This window comes from Tiliqua scincoides, chromosome 3, assembly GCF_035046505.1.
Source record: "Tiliqua scincoides isolate rTilSci1 chromosome 3, rTilSci1.hap2, whole genome shotgun sequence".
Classification (NCBI taxonomy): Eukaryota; Metazoa; Chordata; class Lepidosauria; order Squamata; family Scincidae; genus Tiliqua; species Tiliqua scincoides.
The window spans coordinates 239,346,852-239,363,193 of NC_089823.1; the positions used below are offsets into that span (position 1 = coordinate 239,346,852).

Genomic DNA, 16,342 nt, shown 5'->3' on the forward strand with positions numbered 1-16,342 from the left:
CCGAACGCACCCGAGCTGCCCCCTGGCGTCGGGGGCAATGCGGAAGACGCCTCCCCGCCGCTCCCGGGAAGAGCCTCCGAGGGCTGCGCCGGCCGGACGGGGCGGCTGCGGGGCTCCCGGGGCGGCGGGGACGGGCGGCCGCAGCTCGCCCCCGAGGGCGCCCGGGCAGGAGCCCTGCGGCGGGCTGCTCCAGGCGGGCGTCCAAGCGGGGCAGCCCCGAGTTGGGGCAGGCGGCACAGCCTCCTCGCCGGCCTTCCTGCGGGCGGAGCGAGGGAGGAGCGCCCACCCGCTTCCCTTCCCGGCTCCTCCTCTTCTGCCGCCACCGCAGGCTCGCGGGCCCGGCCGCCTCCTGCGCTGCGCTCCGCTCCGCCCGGCGCAGGTAGGGGGCCGCCCTTCCTCCTCCTCCCCTCCCTCCCCTCCCCGCGCGCGGACCCCGCAGCCGTGGGGCGCGGCGCCCTCCTCCTCCGGGCGCAGCTGCCTGGGCGGGGCGTCCTCTAGGGGTGAACCTCCCCGAGGCGGCTGGGCGGGCAGGCGGGGGTCCGGCCTTCCCGGAGGGGGCCCCACTGCAGGCCGTGCTGTTCCCGACAGTAGCCGCCAGGCAGTGCGCGCTGGGCGGGGAGGCGGCGCAGGCAGGTGAGGCAGAGCCTCCCCACGGCAGTCCTTCGAAAAGCGCCGCCCTGGGAGGTGCTCCAGCACACTCAGCCCACAAGGCACTTTCCAGAGGACTCCAGTGGGGAGGCTCTGCCTCAGCTCACACCCGCCTCACCTCCCACATGGCGGCACTTCGCAAAGGATTCTGGTGGGGAGGCTCTGCCTCACCTGCTTCCCCACCCACTGCTCATTCCTGGAGTCAGTCTAGCCTGGGGCAGCTTCCGCTGTCGAAGATGTGGCTGCTCCTTGCCTGCTGCTGTGGACAGGAAAGGGGCTTCCTTCTCTCCATGGGCATTATTCTCTTTAGTGGGCAAAAAAAAGGAGGGTGAACAGTGGTGATACATTTGTTGCCTGGAATAAGGTGGCTTCCCCCTTTCTTCCAATGTGGGTTGACCCAGCCAGCCATCGCAAGGACATCTGTTGGCCCTTCAGGAAACCCCTTGGTTTTGTCTCCTTCCGAGACACTCTGTTCCTAAACATCAGGGGCCCGGACCCACGTGGCAGGAAAGGGCTCTGCTTGGGGGCTTCCCAGAAGGAATAGGATGACTGCTCTTGGAAAAGAAGCTGGGCCTCTGCTCCGATCAGCTCTTCCCGTTTTCTTCTGGCTGGAGGGCTGTGTTTGACCCAGTGGCTCCTGAGCTGGGGCAGGCCAGTCACATCATGGCTCTAGATGGGAAGTGTGGCTGCATTTTGCACACAGGGCCCCAATGAAGGACTGGGTGTTGTCCAGCACGGTGTGACTGGAGACAGGCAACCTGGTGTGTAGGAGAGTGGAAAGTGGCATGCCAGAGGCACCACTCACCTGGGTGCATGGACTCCTTTCCTTTGGATTGCTGTTGTCTCTGGCTATCCGGTATTGTAGGCTGAACACAATGAGAGCCCTGCAGTACCTGCTGGGCAGGTGTGGCTTTGGACAAAACGTGTGTCCCGCAGGCTCAGGTGCTCCTGTCCCACATTAACTTTTTTTGGGGTGGGGGGGTAGGGCCCCAAACCTGTCTGTCTCCAGCCTTCAGTCACTAGGTTGTGTTGACCTCTCTATCAACTGTCCCTGTTTGGTTGACACAGTTCAGTTTGTCCCACTTGGAAACTGGAACTCATAACTTTGCCAGGTTGAAATTGTGTCTATTTCAGGGGCTCGGTCGCAAGATGTTATGTGCAAATTTATGACAAGGATGTGCAAACTGAGAAAAATGTGCAGGTCTCTGACGCATCAATGTGAAAAGGGGGGAGGGGAAAATGTCTGTTTTGGAAGTAGGTATCTAGAGTGCTTCGGTGAGGTCTGCGGCCTCCTCAGTTTGGCTTGTTGAGGCTTGCTGAGTGCTGTGGATGCCACTGTCTGTGGGTCCTACAAAGATGTTACTTTCTGTACCAAATGTCAGGGAGCAGGCAGAGCAGTGAAACCCTTGCAGAAGACTGAAGTGAGCTGCATAGGTGGGGGGGGGGGGGGATGACACATTTGGGGCCAACTGGCAGTGACCCCTCTCTGCATCTCCATCTGGGCTCCTCCACATGCTGTTCTGGTTCCACTACTTAAAAGTCAGAAAAAGCAGAGCTGTTCACCCGTGGCTGACTGGGCATATTTTAGGGGTGCAAGAGGGTGCCTTGCAAGAAAGTTTCAGGGGGGAAGAAGGGCAACGCTGCTTCCAGGACCTCAGGCTCTCCTCATTGAATGGGGAGGACAGGCTGCTGCTTCCTGCCTTGCCTGTGGGCCTCCTGGAGGCATCTGCTTGGCCCCAGTGGGGAAGGGAATGCCTGCCTGGATGGTCTGACTGAGCTGGGCTTATATGCATAGCCCTTCTCTGGCCAGGATTGCTTTGCTGGTTTTCTGGGTCATCGGCAACAGAGAATTGTTCTCTTCCTCCCAAGCAACAACAACTGTACTCGTATATTGACACTTTTCTTTGGATTTATAGACATTGGTAGCCTGTGAGAAAGCTGGAAGGTCTTATTTCATAGAAGCCTATCAGACCCGATAGCTAAATGGATCCTCCAGTGTTCAGAAGCACTCTACCTTTGAATACCAAATGCCAGGGAGAGAGAGGGGAGGGATATTGCCCTTAGGCTGTGTGTGTGAGCTCTCCTGTTTGACCACTCTGGGAAGCAGGATCCTGGGCTAGAGGAATCTTACCTGATCTGAGCTGCATTTATTGTCTTGTGACTCTGGGGAATTTGATAGGTGAGGCATGATCATTTCTAAGCCTTAATGGCCTTTTTGTTCTCCGTCTTGTATGCTCTTTGGAGGCAGGGACCTGGCTTATGAAACTGTGTAGATCAATGATGTTGTAGGAATAATAATTGTAGTTTTTTATTTCACACCATCCATGTTCATGGCACCTTTCAGACTTACAGAGGCACAGAACAGAGGAGTCCCTGCTTCCAAGGAGTTTACAGTTTTAATTAGATGGTGAGGAAAAAATAGAGGGAGGGGAGGGAAGAACACAGGCAAATACCAGTGTGTGTTCTTAAAAACTTGTTGAAAGATTAACTTGCAAGTTGACAGTGTGTAGTTTAATAGCCCAATTCTATCCTTCCTGGTACCCAGAGGAACAGTGGCACCAAAATGGCAGCCACTGTATCCTGCAGGGAGTGGGACGCTGCTAGAGATCTCCTTGGGGGAAGGGTTTTTTCCCCCTTCCCCCAAGGAAACCCCCAGGACCCGCAATGGGGCTTCTTACTTCTGCACCGACTATTTTACAGCGCAGACAAGAGAACCTCCGTGTCAGGCTTTTCAGCCCAACGTGGAGGACAGAATATGTTAAAACAGGGCTTTGCTGGTCCCAACTCCCTCTTGGGCTGGGGCCTTCCCCTGCCCCAGAATGCTTCCTCCCACCCCAAAAGCCTGCATTGCTGCCTGGAACTCTTACTTTCCTCCGATTGGCACTGGCCCACTGCCTGCGCTCCTTCCTCTGAGAGTGCCATAAACATGCTTGATGGCACCTTTACGACACCCATCACTGGTGCTGGAGCTCGGAGCCAGTACTATGACCCATTAGGATTGGGCCCTAGAGGACTGAAAGCTCATCACAGTGCACCACAGCAGAGTGCACCCTCCCTTGCAGATAGCAGGAATCTCTTGTTTGGGAGCAAAGGCGTGATCTTCAGCATGCTTAGGGTGCATGCGGGCCTGTTCAGTTGGTGATAGAAATAAACCTGTGTCTACAAGGCAACTTGTCTGGTGCTCGTGAGGAATGTTCATATGCGTCCCCAACATGGGCTGGGGTCTGCCTTCCTTGTCCCTAAGTGGTGCTCTGGCTTGTTCATCTCCCACAGGGGAGCAGAGCACATTAAAACATTGCTCAGGTGCGCGAGACGGAGACACGTGTGTCACTGCACTTCCTCTGCACTCGCTTCTAGTGCCTGTGAGGACGTGCCAGACAGACGTGCCTGGCCAGACAAGTGCGCTACCGTCTCTGGCTTTCTCTTTGGGGTCTGCCAAAACTTGTTCTTGCTCTTCGGAGTTGCTCATCAGGCATCTCTGCTTCCCCTCAGGGGACCTTTGCTGCTGAGTGGAAGGTGTTGATGTGTGTAGGCTAAGCCAGTAATTGCTCTGATTGCCACATGGTGAATGCAAAGTTGGCTTTGCAGGACATGGTGAGCACAGCACAGCTCTAAGTGTTGCTGCTCCTAAATGGAGCTTACAGGGATTTAGGAGTGATCGATGTCCCTCTTTACTTCCTGTTCCCTCACTACTAGGATAGGCTGCTGCTCACAAACCTCATTGTTTACACTCTCGTGGCTACATTTGAATGGCAGAGTGAGGTTAAAGCACTTTTATTCATGAAATTGTTTTCATGAAAGTTTTTTCTGTGAGAGACTGGAAGTAATTTCCCGGTACATAGGTTTAGTATGTACTAACTATGGATAGCTTTATTAATGGCTATTAGCCACAATAGCCTGGGAGAACCTCCATGTTCAGAGGCAGTGTACCTCAGAATGCCCTTTACTGGCTGTTGCCTTCTCAGAGACCTCTGGCTGGCCACTGTGAAACTATTGCTTTGGTCTAGCAGAGCTCTTAATATGCTCTCAACACTTTGCACTCCATTGGGCTGAAAGCTTAGAGAAGGTTGGGGGGGTCCCCTGATCAGTCCGACTGACTGGGCTGTGGCAGGTATTGCAGCCTTTTCCAGATTAACTAATATTTACTGTATGCATTGAAAACTAATATCCTGCAGTGACTAGGTGATCAGGAGCCCCCAGTTCATGCCAACATGGGATAAGGTGCCTGTATCTTCCTCTCCCACCAGACAAAAAGCTTCTGAGAGCTGGCACTGTTGCTGATACTGCAGCTCCAGTCTGAACCTGGACTGCCAACCAGCAGGGCCATAAGGGCCCAATTCTATCCTATTTTCCAGTGCAGCTGCAATGCAGCCCTGAGGAAAGGGAATTAACATTCACTTACCTGCAGGAGGCCTCCATGGTTGCCCCCCTACCACAGGATGCAGTGAGTGACCCATTGGCACAGCTGCACCAGCGCCGGAAAGTTGGATAGGATTTGACCCCAAGTCTCCACAGATGAACGGTCAACTCCCTGACAGCCCAATCCTATGCACACTTTCCTGGAAGTAAGTCCCATTGACTACACTGGGATTTACTTCTGAATAGACATGCATAGGATCTCCGGGCAGCCATTTCTACCCACACCTGGACTGAAAAGGGAAGCTAAATAAATAAAACGGTCCCTTTTCAAAATCTTAGTCAAGATTACGAATGTGAGCTGAAAGGCTAACAGCAGGTTCTTTATCGGGGAGCAGCCCTGTGCAGGGGTTTTCCTGTCTTCCTCTCCAAGTTTGAGGACCAGCCCTGGAGATTTGAGTGGGCCTTGGGTTCTCAGCTCTTGATGCTGGAAACCTGTCAACAAGGGAAGGAGAGAGAGAGACCCAAAAGTGTGCAGGTACGAGTAGATATGAGTTTGAACCAGGCAGGTTTCCATTTGCACATGATGTATGTGTAGTAAGTTGAAATGGGAAGATGTTAAAGGGGTGCAAGGGTTAAGCACAGCCACTTTGCATTGACAGTGTTTTTCATATGTTTTCTCTGGTGAGTTTGAATATTTACGTCCTGCCTTTTGGGTTAGCCACAAGGTGGCTAATGTGACCATTGGCAAGGTCACTATATCAGATGAACAAACTATGTGATAAACAGCAATAATCCAGTGAATATATGAAACACATGCACACACAACTTTGCACCAATTTTTGGTGTTGATTGTGGTAATCCAAAAGTCTGTCATCTCCTCTTGATGCATATTCCATGCTTCCTTGTGAGCCTCACATCTGGTCCCAAGTGCTAACCTAAGCATAATGCTTAAAATTTGTATACAGTAGTGTGTTCTGAGCATGTAAAGCTCTTTGTACTGTTGATGTAGTCCTTACAAGGTAAATGGTTTCTAGAGCAATGGTTTTCACACTTTAAGCACTGAGACCCACTTTTTAGAATGAGAATCTGTCAGGACCCACCAGAAGTGATGTCATGACCGGAAATGACATCATCAAGCAGGTAAATTTTTAACAACCCTAGTTTGCAATTCTTACCTGCACTTATCCAGGAGTAAGCCCCCATTGACTATCATTGTTAAAAGCATATACAGAGTAGCCTGTTAAAAGTACAGATCTGTAATATTTCCTCAATGCAGTCACATGCCATTGTAGCATCAAGTCTAATACATTAAAAATAAAATATTGAAATGAATGGGAACCCACCTAGTGGGTCGCAACCCACAGTTTGAGAAACACTGTTCTAGAGCTGGGGTCTCCAAACCCCGGCCCAGGAGCCAGATGCAGCGCGTGGCAAGCTTCTATCTGGCCCGTGGCCAGCCTCTTGTCCCCTGAAAGCCCCTGGCCCACTTTGCCAAACATGACTGGAATTATGCTCTGGTTGCATCTGGAGGGTGTTCTGAGTGCCAAAGAGGTTGAATGAACGAGCCCATTCATTCATTTATTCACACATCTAAGTTCCATCTCTAATTTATTTATATAAATTTTATATTTAAATTTTTTTTCCGGCCCTCAAAACTGTGTCAGACATTTGATGCGGCCCTCTGGCCAAAAAGTTTGGAGACCCCTGTTCTAAAGGTTCAAATACAGTGCTCATTGGCAAGCGTCTGGTCAGAGCGGACCACTAGCTTGGTTGATTCTCTGGTACTGAATGAACCCAGAGGTAATTTCCTAAGCAAGTGTGGGAAACCGCCAGCAAGATCTCAACACTGTTGACATGCCCAACTCAGAATGGTTCACACCCTCCTGATAGTTGGCGACTGTTATCTTCTGTTAGCTTCCCAGTTTGCTTGTCTTTCAACCTGGCTCTGCATCTGTGAGCTTCTTTCATGTAGTCCTTTGGTGGATATACTTTGCTGGGTGGTTTGGTGCTTTTGATGCTGAATGCTTTGTTGATTGATGGGGTTTTCGCAATATGTGTTTCCCTCAGCGGCTTTTTCAACCTTTCCTAGATAGATTTTCTTCATTCTAAATACTTTATCAGCTTAGTTTCTTTTCTTTGAGTGTCTCTGTATCCTCCTTGGAACTTAGTACCCCTAGTTTTCTGGTCTTTAGCTGTTTTGGGGGCCACATATGTGTTGCAACCCAACCTTTGGTAGAACTCCTATTTATTTTTTAAAGATTTTGTTAAATGAGAGGTGACAGGTGGGGGGGGGGAGAGATGGGTGAGGGAGAGGGAAGAAGGAGGGAAAGTGGCAAGTTGGAAAGGAGACAGAGCCTCCTTGCTTCTGCTTGTGTAGAAAAAATGCACCTAGCAGGTATAGTGCTGTCCTGGCATGACACTTGCTCAAAGTCCATCTTGTACATAAGTTCTCTTGTCCACAGTTGGTAGAGGTGGGAGAAAACAGTTTTTTTTTTGTAAAAGTCGGTGTTTTCCAAAGGTAAAAGCGCAGAAAGCAGTGTTATATGTTTGTATTCAAAATTTACATTATAATTATAAAACAGGCCTAGACACATTTTGTTGTCTTGCAAGTTAGACCTATTTTTGGTGTATTTGGGGTACTTGATTGGCATCGATATGCCATCCCCCATTGATATGCCATCCCCCCCCCCAATTAGAATCAACTGTGCAAAACCGATGCCATTTTTGCATTCAGCACTCCCAAAATATCCTAAAATGGTTCAAAGTTCCTTGGAAACTTTAAAAAAGTTTTGTGTAGGTCTGTGTAATTGCTTTAAAAGTATGCTAGTCGGGTGATATACTGTATGTCAGCAGTTTTCAAACTCTCAGGGAGAGTTTGAGCCGCAGTAAGTGTGTGCAGGGGTGGGAGGAAGGTAGTGATGTGATGCACTAGATTGTGCCACTTTGGAGGGGCACAGGGGCTTGCTGCCACTTACCAGAGCCTGCAGCAGCCTCATGGGAGTGCAGGAGCCCCTGCGCCAGCCTCCACAGGGCTCCCCACGCTGCAGAGACCTTCAAAATTGTGATCACAACCACTTCCGGTTTTGTGGTTCGTGAAGTCAGCTGCAATTTTGAGGGTCTCCACATCTTGGGGAGCCCTGTGGAGGCCAATGCTGGGCCTCCTTGCACCTCCATGAGGCTACTGCATGCTCTGGTAAGTGGCAGCAAGCCCCTGTGCCCCTCCAAAGCGGCACAATCTAGTGCATCATGTTGCTGCCTTCCCCTCCTCCCCACCCCTTAAGGTGGCCAGGGCTCTCCGGCTGGGGTATCGCGATGCCCTAGTTTAAGAACCACTGCTGTAGATGGTATAGTGTCTGCAGATGCAGTCGCAGTCATTGTCCTTGCACTCCCACATTCAATTAAATAATAAATAAAAAGCAAAACAGCGGGTTTTTTTTTTTTTGCAATTTTTTTTTCAAAAATGAAAAGTGTAGAAAGTGGTATTATGTATTTTTATTTCATTATCACCATTTTCTCCCACCTTGAAGAATTGGTGCTCATGAATTTGACAAGCCCTGTCCTCTTCTGCACTTGGCTTCCCTCGAGAGAAAAGGCAGGAGATGGACATTGTAGAAACAAATTAAAATGAAGGACAGGATAAATTGTCTTCTGGATCAGACCATGGTGGGTCCATCTTATCCAGCGTCTCTGTTTCCAGCCCTGGCAGATCAGATGCTTCTGAAAGCTCTGAAGCAGGGCACAAAGGTGAAGTCTTCTCCCTCCATTAACTGTCAGCAGTGTCTGGTACTTGCACATGGGGGTTCCACTTGGCTAGTGTGGCAAATGACCCTTATTAGCCCTCACTCTATGAATTTGTCAAAGCTTTTTAGAAGAGTTCTCTGAGCGACTCCAGCCCCCTCAATTATGATCTCCAGTTGCATAAGTTAAGGCCCAACCCCATCCAGCTTTCCAGTGCTGATGCAGCCATGCCAACAGGGTGTGTGTCACATGCTGCATTGGGGGGGGGCAGTCAGAGAGGGGCTGCGTTATGGCTGAATTGGTGCTGGAGAGTTGGACATTATTGGGCCCTCAGTCATGCCCTTGGAGCATTCCACAGAGCTGAAGGGCTTGACAGGTTAGGGTTAGAAAGGGGGTTCAACTCTTAAAAAGCTGAGGGCTGCTATCCTGGTGGGAAAAAGATCCTTGTGCTTGGACAAGGAGTGCATCATGGAGAAGTTCGGAGAAGTGGCCTTCTCTTGGACATGCATCTCTTCTAGGTACAGGACTTCCTATGTATGGAGGAGCATTGAATCATGTGAGCCTGTAGCCTGCCTGGAAGTACAGTGTGCTCAACCTGTAGATGACCTATTTCTCACCATTCCAGTAATTAAGTACTGTTGGGAGCTGCTTCTGTTTGTAATTCAAGTTACAGACTGCAAGGAAGGAGGCAGGCAGCCATTCAGAATGGAAAGCTGGTGGAGGAGAGCAGATATTCAAAAGCATAAAGTTTTCCCAAACATTAGGGAAAGCCAGAGTTGCAACCATTTCGTAATAAGGGTACGATCTGGGGGGAAAATGTTTGTCTCTCTATCTTCTCAGCCCGTCCTGGAGAGCTGTTGAGTTTTGTAAAAGAGAAACAAACCCAACAAAATGGAAAAAGGTCAAACTGAAAACCACAGATCTAAAAAACCCCTTAGATGACAAGTTTTTGGCAGGCTGTGTGCCCAGAAAGTAGGTTAGGTGGGTGCAGTGTTTGGTTGTTTTTGCTCCCAGGCCTGGAGAAATATAGTGTGTGTGGTTATGTTACTAATCCCGATACCAAGAATGTTGCCTGATTGTTAAGATTAAAGAGCATTTAAAATGAATGTCGAAGACACTTGAGTTGCAATTCTGCCTTAATCCCAGAGAGATTAGGCTCAGCTCCTGTGAGGCACCTGCTTTGCATGCTAAAGGTCCCAGGTTCAGTCTTTGGCAGCATCTCCAGTTATACGGATCCCATGTAGCTGAATTGCAAAAGAGCTCTTGGGGAGGAGGCTGCCAGGGGGAACGAACAGTCTGAGTCTGGACCAGCAAGTGGAGTCTGTCACAGCCCAATCCTTTGTATGTCTACTCAGAAGTAAGTCCCATTGAGTTCAGTGGGACTTACTCTCAGGAAATTGTGGATAGAATTGCAGAATCAGGCAGCTTCCTATGTTGAATCCCAGGAGCCTGGAGAGACAACTGTCATTTTCTCTCTGGAGCAGAGACCATCCCTCAGTTACTGAAAATAGTTCTAGGTCATTGATGCCTCAATTCAGGGGAGCAAAGGGCCTGCCAGAATCATGCTAACTTTGCAGGGAGGGCGGGCTGAAGACTTGTTGCACTGTACCAGGAATAATTCTGCGCATTAATTTTGAGCATTGATGTGATGCTTTAGAGTCCTCAATAGCATTGCCAAGTGGAGTAAGGAAAAGCCCTTCTCTGTCTGGAGAGATAGAAATCCTGGAGAGCTGCCCCCACTTAGTGTAGAGACAATACGCTAGAGCAGTGGCTCTCACACGTTTAGCACCAAGACCCACTTTTTAGAATGAGAATCTGTCAGGGTCCACCAGAAGTGATGTCATGACTGGAAGTGACATCATCAAGCAGGAAAATTTTTTGACAATCCTAGGCTACAATCCTTCCCACACTTACCCAGGAGTTAGTCCCATTTACTATAATAATAATAATAAACAATTTTAATTTTCAATGAAAATACTCAACGAAAAGTTCACAAAGTGGTTTACAGAGAAAAATCAAATAACTAATGGCTCCCTGTTCCAAAAGGGCTCACAATCTAAAAAGATGCAAAAGAACACCAGCAGACAGCCACTGAAAAGACACTGCTGGGGTAAAAAACTATCATTGTTAAAATGAATATACATAGCAGCTTGTTAAAAGTACAGGTCTGTATCATTTCCCCAAATGTAGTCACATACCATAGTAGCATCAAGTCTAATATATTAAAAATAAAATATTGGAATGAATGGTAACCCACCTGAAATTGGCTCATGACCCACCTAGTGGGTCCTGACCCACAGTTTAAGAAAAACTGCACTAGAGAGATCAGATTTGGTGCAAGGCAGCTTTGGGCACTCCTGGAGGGTCTAGGACAGCTAGTATGCCTTACCGCAGAGATGGTGAACTAGTGGTCTCTGAACCAGACTTGATTTTTATGACAGACCTCTGTATTTTGGTCCCCAGTGGCCCTATCATATTTATTCATCTTTAAAAAGCACCCCAACATTCACTGTTGCAGTTGTATGGGAAAGGTACATATTTATGTGCATATTTCATGTGCAGGCTGTTGCATTGCGACCTCATGCTCGAAAGGGCTGTTGCCACCCTGCTGCTTGGAAACTATCTAGAAATGTGTCCATTATTACCATCAGTGCTAGTATCATTAAACACTTTCCCACCTATCTCCCTTATGGGTCTCTAGGCAGCTTACAAAATGATGAAAACAAGCCAATACAAAGCATTTTAAAAAACAGCAGCAGCAATTAAAAAAGCAAGCCTTGAATGGCATAAGCACGCCAGAGAGCACTGTAGATGGTAAAAATCAGAAAATGCCTGTGCAAAGAGCTGGGTCTGGCAAGGAGAGAAGCAGCCTGGGAGGGGGATTGCACATTATCAAGGGGGCTGCTGCTGAGAAGACCCTCTTGTATACTGCCCCCAGCTGGGCATCTAGAGGCTGCAGGACACAAAAAGAGAACCTTCCTCCTAGATCTGAATGAAGGGGCACATCAAATGGGGGAAGGTGATCTTCAGGTGCCTTGACCCTAAAAACAAGCAAGCTCAATTAGTGCTGCCTGATGTAACTGACAGTGGCCCTGCAACAAGATCTCTAAGCAGAGGGGGAGAGAGGCCACTACCTGAGGTCCTTTTATCTGCAGGCAAAGCAGGTGGTTTTCAGCACAGTTTTAGCCCCTACATCACCCTAACACTCTGGCTGAGGTTTGAGATCCGACACCCTTCAAAAGTCCTTGGGAGATGTGGTGAATTATTATTTTTCACATTTTTATACTGCCTTCCTCCAGGTTGCTCAGGTTGTGTACGTAGTTCCTCACAACAACCCTGTGAGGTAGGTGAGGCTGAGAGATAGTGACTTGCCTAATGTCACCGAGGATGCTTTATGGCTGAGCAGGGATTTGAACCTAGATCTTTCAGGTCTAAGTCTGACTCCCAGTCCACCACACCATCCTGGCTCATTCATGAATTACAGCCTGCAGATGTGCTGGAAGAACTAGGCATGAGCCAAGGCAGGTGCAGTTGTCTTTGTCCCATCAGCACCGAGCTGAAAATCGATGCCTGAGTCGGGCAAGTGTTGGTGCTTTTGCCTTTTCATGTAGGTTCTGTGCTGGAGTTGTCATCTGGAAAAGAAATCTTAACCAATTAATTTCAGGAGTTTAGACTGATTAATTGCTCAGTGTATATACATTTGAAAATGAATAAAATAACAGTTTGGGGGGGGAATCATTAGTGCTTTTCCATGAAGCGTGTATCTGCCACAGCAGGCATCTCCTTAGAAGAGGCAGTCCCTTGTATGTATGAGAGAAGGGGGATTCTTCACTAAATCAGCCTACATTTGGTGGGGTCAGCCTGCAGTTACAAAATTAAGACAAAATGGAGACAATGCGAAGTGGCTGCAATGATTATGAAGACAAAAGCAATTTTTTAGTTGTGTTCAGGAGGCTGCTGTTCGGTGCTTCGAGCACCACCTGGCTTTGTGGAGTATTGGACACTATTCACTGTGGCATTTAAGTGACAGCTGCTGTGGTGCTGCCGGTTCACACCGTAGCAGGTGTGAGGCTATAGGAGAGCTGGCAGCCAGGGCAGAGGCAGGGCCACAGTCTTTCACAGGTGAGGTTGTGTCCTAGGAGGGAAAGGCAGGTCAGGTCTGTGGGGCCAGAGGATTGCAGGTTTGCCTTCCGTTCCAAGGCAGCAGTGACAGACTGCAGGGCCCAGTGGCGAGTGTGGGGGCATGAGCCACAGGAAGAACTGGGAAAAAGAGATCTGGATGAGGCAGAGTCCTTGGAACCCAACAAGCTGCTTGGAATCAGGGGCCCACTCTGAGCTCTGGTGTTATAGGGTCTGGTGCACTGAGACTGGCCTCTTGGATCAGCAGGCCAGTGTTGCAACCTCGATGGGACTGTCAAGCCCAGAAGCAAGTCTTGCAGTCAGACTGCAGGCTTGCAGTCAGAAAAGAGGGTGGGTGACCCAGGAGGTCCGGTGTCAGAGCCTGACTGCCTGGAACTCCATCACAATACACCCACCTCAGCCCCCCATCATCCTCTAAGTGCACAACTAGACCAGATGCAGCAGCACCCAGCCTGGGTTCCATGGAAGAGCTGCAGCTGCTTGTGAGCAGAGCCACTCGGCGCATAGTCAGTAGGGGTGGGTGTTAATAATCACCACCTATAGTGGGAGGTGTAACTTGACTTGTCACTTGGTTACAGGCTGTGGGTTGCCCTCTCCTACCTTCACAGATGTCTGTCTGGTGCCTTTTCCCTGTCTTCTCATTCTGCCTGTGTCTCAAGGGCTGCAGTTCTGTCCATGTTGCAGTAAAGTTATTAACAAGCCTCAACTTTGTGCTGTATGTGGGACTTCACTAGTTGATTCTCTCTACTAGCAGGTTCTGCTGCTTCCCTATAAAGTGATGGATGGGGAGAGCTGTGGGCAGATGTGGGGGGAATCGGACCCCCTGCTCCTGCTTTCCCATCCCTAAACCATTTTTTTCGGTTTGCAGTGAGAGTTGCTCAGTGTTTCAGTTGCAATGGGAGTTACTCAGCCCTGGAGCCTCACTGGGAGAAAATGTGGTGGGGAAGTGCAGGTAGGAAGAAGTTCAGTGCCATCCCTTGCACTTTAAATCCTCCCAGCCTGGTTGTCTGGGGGATGACTCTTCCCTGCCATGTGGGCTGCTTGGTGAGTGGCTATTCAGGGTGCCCTTTTGTGGCCAATGAAATGAGGCCTGCAGTTTCAGAATATGGCCTCCTGCGCTGAATCTTGGACTGTGAGCTCCTCAGAGCAGGAGTCGGTGTGTTTGTTGCTCATTTGTAAAACGCTGGGCATGTTGAGGGCACTGTGTATCTCCATCCTACTTCCTGTAGCTGCACCAGGAGGCTGCACTCCATAGTCAGGCACCTGCCCCAGAGTTCATGTCCTTGTTCTGAAATGGGCTCTGCTGGGTTCAGGTGGGGGCAGAGCATTTGCATCTCAGCAGAAGGTGGTGGCTGTCTGATACAGCACCTGTTGCATGCCAAGTAATGCAGAGTCATCCCTGCTCCTGAGCAATTGCTGTCTCACTTCAGATAGTAGCAGAAGCCACAAGAGGGAAAGGCCAGGAGAGTGACCAGAAGGTTTTGAGAGAGAATGCGTAGAATATATATGTATGGGGGGAGGGTGGGCTATAAATATATGAATGTTTTAGGCAGATGGAGAAACCCGAGCTCCTTTCAGTTTGGTTTGGTAGGCCAGAGAGAGGCCAAAGTCTGGCCAGGCTCATTCTGCTTGCCGTCCTCCAGGAGAGACAGCCTTGCTCTGTGGGTGTCTCAGTATTGTGCTTTCTCCTTAAAACCCAGCGTAGTAAATTGAAGTGCAAATACAGTGCTACAAAAGCCCTTCAGAGATCAAAGCGCTGCTTGTTTTCCAGTGCCAAAATTCCTAGCTGCTACTCGCCCGTGGCTCTCCCAAATCAAGAGGTGTTTGTTCATTCAGCACTTGCTTATATTGTGTTTGTTAGGGGTGAGTGTCAACTGCCACAGTAATCTGATGTACTATAAGTACATTTAAATACAGATAGGAGTTTTATTTTATTTTATTTTACCAAGCTGTTGTTGTTTGAAGTGTTATTTTGTATCTTGATGGAAGAGGTCAGGATCTGGGCTCAAGAACCTCTTTCCACTTTGTAATTTACTGTTCTGGCCAGCCCCAACCGTTTCTAGGGTCTTTCCTTTCAGGATAGGCAACCAGTGGAGCCAAGAGGCATCCCAGACATGTATGCATGATGCGTGTGTCTGTGAGTTTAGACTGAGATGGAAGGCCGCCCAGGATTTTGACTGCAAGCTTTGTACCTCCTCTTCCAGAGTTGTCTTTTAGTTCTCCTGGGCCTGGGCCAGGAGTTCAGCTTTCCTATTGCATTTTAAGCCCTATTGGGAACATTTTCTGCTGAAACTATCATTCCAGCATTTCAGGGCCCTTTATGGAGGTGTGAAAGCTGGGCTGGAGATGCAAGCTTCTGAGGTGCTGCTACAGCAGCAGCAAATGGGCAACAGTGTCTCCAGAAGCCTCCGGTGGTGAAGGTAAGTTGGTGGCAGAGGCGTGTTGTGGGCATGGGGAGATTTGGGGAGGATCAGGGAGGGCAGGAGGTGAGGAGTGGGAGAGAGGGGGGTGGATCTTAGTGGTGCTGAAATGCGCAAGACCCTAACCCCTCTTTCCCAGGCTGCAATGGCTTCCCCTTGACTCACCTGAGACCTAAGCCAGCAAAATGACTACATAGGTCCAAGGAGACCCATAGGCAACTGGGCAGCCTGCTGTAGACTGTCCCACCCTGACTGGATGTAGCAAGTGCTCTGCTAACCTGGCGGCAATGGCACTGATGGTGGCGGAGAGGGTTGTGCAATGAATTGGGCTGCACGTTTTGTGTTGTAGATGGTCTTGTCAAGTGACCTCTCTGAAATAAGACAGTTCTGTATGACGTTGGTTTGACTGAAATGTGAGCCTTTAGATATAGGCTGATGGGTTCTGAGCTGTCTGTGACAGATCAGGAGAGAGATCTTGGGGTGGTGGTGGACAGGTCGATGAAAGTGTCGACCCAATGTGCGGTGGCAGTGAAGAAGGCCAATTCTATGCTTGGGATCATTAGGAAGGGTATTGAGAACAAAACGGTTAGTATTATAATGCCGTTGTACAAATCGATGGTAAGGCCACACCTGGAGTATTGTGTCCAGTTCTGGTCGCCGCATCTCAAAAAAGACATAGTGGAAATGGAAAAGGTGCAAAAGAGAGCGACTAAGATGATTACGGGGCTGGGGCACCTTCCTTATGAGGAAAGGCTACGGCGTTTGGGCCTCTTCAGCCTAGAAAAGAGACGCTTGAGGGGGGACATGATTGAGACATACAAAATTATGCAGGGGATGGACAGAGTGGATAGGGAGATGCTCTTTACACTCTCACATAATACCAGAACCAGGGGACATCCACTAAAATTGAGTGTTGGGCGGGTTAAGACAGACAAAAGAAAATATTTCTTTACTCAGCGCGTGGTCGGTCTGTGGAACTCCTTGCCACAGGATGTGGTGCTGGCGTCTAGCCTAGACGCCTTTAAAAGGGGATTGGA

At 49.3% G+C, this 16,342-nt stretch overlaps 1 protein-coding gene across 1 annotated transcript in view; it reads left to right on the top strand.

Moving 5' to 3' along the window:
• The first annotated feature begins 291 nt into the window (after window positions 1-291).
• The window catches only part of LPP (LIM domain containing preferred translocation partner in lipoma), a 313,546-nt gene continuing 297,495 nt past the window's right edge, over window positions 292-16,342 (top strand). Inside the window, exon 1 of the mRNA XM_066619985.1 lies at window positions 292-379. The gene's annotated coding sequence lies outside the window, so the exon portion shown is untranslated. The remainder of the gene's footprint in view (window positions 380-16,342) is intronic.